At 38.9% G+C, this 4,770-nt stretch overlaps 1 protein-coding gene across 8 annotated transcripts in view; it reads left to right on the top strand.

Moving 5' to 3' along the window:
• PEX5L (peroxisomal biogenesis factor 5 like) overlaps positions 1-4,770 on the top strand; it is a 186,581-nt gene that overhangs the window by 74,091 nt on the left and 107,720 nt on the right. The window lies entirely within an intron of this gene.

Consider the following 4,770-nt stretch of genomic DNA (forward strand, 5'->3'; position numbering starts at 1 on the left):
CAAATTTTTACGCACAAAAAAAGAAAACATCTCATTCAATATTTACTTCTTAATTATCAAACATGTATTATTTATGCCAGCTTCACTACAAGGCCAAAGTGAAAAGAAAACTGATTGTTTTTAGCCAGACCACCCAAGACCAAAAATGTTGCTTACAAGTACATAGTAGAGAACATGGTCCTCAAGATAAAATAAGTCTCAGGTAATTTAAAGCCACATTAATCAAAGGAAGCCTGAAAGCAAAACTTAACTAATTCAAAGCTAGTGGTAGATAAATGAGGAGTGAGTCTGTTACCTTGATCACTGGGTGAGATCACTGGCCAAGCAAAGGGGATAGATAAACCTGGGGACAGGACAGAGCGAGATGGGGTAGGGGGGTGTTTGATCTTCTCAAAAGAACAAACAAATGGTAAATTGTTTGTGGGCAGATGGATCTTGTTAATTAAAAATAAACTCTGATCTGTCCTTTACAGCAAATTTTAAACATCTTTACCTGGCAACACTTCCTTAAATTTAATGAATTTTATTTAGATACTCGAAACTATTTCATTTCCTTGAAAGTCTTATTAAAACTTCTTATCTAATTCAGAATCACCTTCTGTCAAAGCCGGCTATATTATGCGCTTTCCAGTATCTTCAATAATTTGAAAAACATAAGCCATACATATTATTACTGAGCACACTTGATACACGTATTCACTGCATGCCCGCAAGTAATGCTACCAAATAATGCAAAATGGTTAAAAAGGAATAAACACAATCCTTGCTCTCACAAGGCAGTTTCACTAATGAGACATAATCAAAGGACATTTTACCCAAAAAAGAATAATCATAAGTTTCCAAGGAGGAGCTTAACCTGCATGCACAGCTCAGAAATCGTGGGAACTGGAGTTCTCTCTCTCAAATGATCTGCTGTGTGTGGGAAAAAATGGCGAGGAATGCTTTGGAAACAGCTGGTGACTGTGGTCATTAAAGGCTGATTATTTAACAAAAATAGGGACATGAATTGATATACTTTTCTCAGAAGTGCTCCTGGACAGTCATGAATTGCACCCTGAGGCAAGCTGAGTCGTGTCATCTGGCAGAGAGTGTGCCGGCGATCTGCCCCAGGCCTAAACACTCCAGGTTTTTTTGAGAGTGCATTTTAAGGACCGCAAGTGAGAGCTACTAATTGGGCACTTGCAATTAGTGTTTGTCAATTAAAAACTTATAAAAAGAAAAGGTTTGTGAGCACTGTTAGGAAAGATTCCCTGAATCCTTTATAATAACAGCAGCAGCAGTAGCCAAGGGCCCAGATGGAAGTGCAGGGTGGCGGGTGCAGCAATAGACCACCCAGAGGTGACAGAGACGCAGCTCCAGAGAGAACGCAGCAGCACAGATCCACACTGACGGCTGAGAAGACCCCAGCCTAGGAGGAGAAAGGCGATTTATCCCCTAGGCCCGGTAGACATAGTTTATAGGGCCACTTTACTTTTAAGAACCCACAAAAATGTTTTAATTTTATTGTCTCTTAAAATCAAAAGCCAAGGAAATGGATTGTTTCATAATAGTTAATATATAATAATAAAGCAGTCTGGATTATTTTATGTTCATACCAACACAGTCACAAAATACAATTTAATTTTTTTAATGGAGTAGAGAGCTCGTGAAAGCAAAAGTGTCCAAAGCCATGAAATGAAAGTCATAATGTCATCCTGCACCCATCACTCAAGCCAAGGAACGTCAGTGTGCATATGGGGAGCTTGGAATCCCAGTCTTCTCATGGGTGGAAGCTTCCAGTCAAAGACCTGCAGCCCACACTGCCCAACCACACACAGGTCTGGAATTGTGAAACAAACAGTGCCAGTTAACACGTAACGCACCTAAGGCTCAGCAGTGACATAGCAGAATGTAATTAGGGCCGCTCCTCATTGATCTCAGAAGACTTCCTAGAAAAGGTGATGACCTGGAATGGTGTGCACCTGCTGTGTGGAGTGGAAACAATGCTGGAAGGGGAGGGGGAGAGATAGTAAGGGAGAAATTGGAAGTCTTCCTGTTAAGTGCCCTATGTCAGTATTCTAAATAGACTGGCATTAATTTCTGTGCTGTAACTTGACTACCCGTATTAAGGAATCATAGATCACATTTTCCAGGTGCAAACAGATCAGGAAATCAAACATGAATCCATTACGAGTTATGAATGCCACATGTCAATGTCCAGTTAAGAAAACAGAATTCTGTCTTTACTTCCCAATTATTTACAGCTAGATCTATCTGTTCAGGAAGTTTAAAAACAAGAATTGACCAGCATGCCAAGATTTAGTTGTATTTTTACCACTTCAGAAACTCACAGAGCATTCTGTTGGGAGGGAAATGAGTCAAGAACCAGCATGGTCTGATCCCACGCTATACTGAAGGAGCTCAACTGGAGCCCGCTTTGGGGGGAAGGACACACATGGTAGGCAAGGGTCTCCAGCATGCAGAGGCCACTGAGAACGTTGCCCTGTCCCCAGGAAGGGATTTGGAAAAGAGCATAACACTAACCCTGACATTTATCTTCCCAAGGAAAGAAGGTTCTTCCGGCTCTGTACACGAGAAGCAAGAGCTTTCGTCAGAGATTACCTTTTCTGTGGCCAGTTTCCTATAGGTGCTTAAATCTAGGTTGCAAAATTTGTGAAATCTGTAATTTTTTAGCACATGCAAAACTGAATGCCACATCATTTCGAACAATATTACTAAAATTATGTAGATGGCAGGTATTTCTTTGCATGTATGTATAAATAAAGAAGTATATTCCATATATCCATACTTGTAAGCTTGACAGTATTAAAGCTATCCTTAAGACAGCCTAAGAAATTGTTTAATCATCAATATTGTGAAAAGAAAGTATAAAATTTTGAAAAAAATTATGAAAGTAGCAAAAGTTTTTTAATTTTATTTCTATTTTTCTCAATTTTTGGCAAAAATATATAGTAACTTTTATAATCAGAATGAAAGGAAAGCTGTTTATTCAAACTTGTATGTTAGACAATTTGAGGTTAGTAGGCATGTCTAGTATTTGTAGTCTTTTAATTTTTTGATAGATAATTTGGGGGGATAAAGAATGCTAAAACTAATTTTTAAAGTATAAATTCCATGGTAGCAATAACAGAATCTGCAACTATAATTGCTTAGCAGTGGGCTCTGTAACTGTGGAATTACATACTTTACAATTATATACTTTAAGTATATTATGCACCCAAAATAGACCTCAGAAAAATCTTAGGAAAAATGTCTTTTAATGGAATTTAGGTAGCATTTAATAAGGTTATAAACCTATTAAAATCTACAGATTAAAAAAGAAACTTAGGCACACGAAATTCTTAAGTTAGTTTTCCATGAAGATGAAAGAGCAAAAGCATTTTGTTATAAATGTGCTCATGGGCGGAGTTATTGACTGTCTCTGAAAGTGTTTGCTGAGAGCCAGTCTGTGTGATTATAGTGAGATGTGGCTGCTACCCAAACTTTGAGCGCTATCATGAGCAACCCACATTTATGGTAGTCGGGGAGGGTGACCAGGGAGAGCCCTCCAACCTGACTAAGCCAGAGGAACAGACAACAAGTGAGAAGGAGGATGCAGGCCCGGGAGGCGGGTCTGAGTCCCATCCTGGCTCAGCCTCAGAATGGCTTTGAGGCCTTGGCCAAATCACGCCATCTCTAAGCTTCAAAGTCCTCACCTATCAATGGAAGACAATATCTACCCCACAGACTTAGGAGGTCAGATGAGTAAACTTATATCAAATACCTAGCGGAATGCCCAGCACATGATAGCTTCTCAAAATAGCTTAGTAATTCCTTTCCCAGTAAGACAGGCCTGGAGCCAACATCTCCTCATCTGAAGACGTGTGGTGCAGCCTAGTATTCAGCCTGGAAGGATCCTGTAAGGTCTAATATTTTGTGCTGGGTTTCTCACATCCTATATTTTAAAAGAAGAAAAGAAATGAGCTTCTTAAATTTATGTATATATAAAGAAATCTATTCAGCTGAGTGCGGTGGCTCTCGCCTGTAATCCTTGCACTCTGGGAGGCCGAGGCAGGTGGATTGCTCAAGCTCAGAATTCAAAACCAGCCTAAGCAAGAATGAGACCCCATCTCTACTAAAAATAGAAAAAATAAGCAGGGCATTGTGGCAGGCATCTGTACTCCCAGCTACTCAGGAGACTGAGGCAAGAGGATCTCTGAGTCCAAGAGTTTGAGATATATGTGAGCTGTGATGCCATGGCACTCTACTCAGTGCAAAAAAAAAAAAAAAACAAAACATATTCCACATGTCCATATGGGTTTTATTAATAAATGTTAACATCACTTGTTAGACTCCGTGTTTCATTCATTTGTGCATGCTCTTATAATAGAAGTTAACAAAACATTACTCTTAAGAATTAGTATTAAGGATTATCACATTTGTTAGAAAAACTATGATTTTATGTATTTCTTGGTGAGGAAACAAATGATAAAAGAAACAGAAATGTCAAAGAATTTCCCAGCACTAAGAAAAAAAGAATTTCCCCCTTTGCTAATATAGTTTTCCAAACAATCAAAAATATCTCAATAAATTAAATAAGGAAATAGGGAAAAAGTGATTTGGAAATATTGTTTGAAAATAAGTAGACAGAAATAATGGCTGGAAGATGTCATGATGTGATAATCAACTTCTAAGGGCAGTTTCACTGATCTTTTCTGTTGCTGCTAAGAATGATGGAGAAGTGGCTCGGCGCCTGTGGCTCAAGTGGCTAAGGCGCCAGCCACATACACC

This window comes from Otolemur garnettii, unplaced genomic scaffold (assembly GCF_000181295.1).
Source record: "Otolemur garnettii isolate 467f Iridium unplaced genomic scaffold, OtoGar3 scaffold00078, whole genome shotgun sequence".
Classification (NCBI taxonomy): Eukaryota; Metazoa; Chordata; class Mammalia; order Primates; family Galagidae; genus Otolemur; species Otolemur garnettii.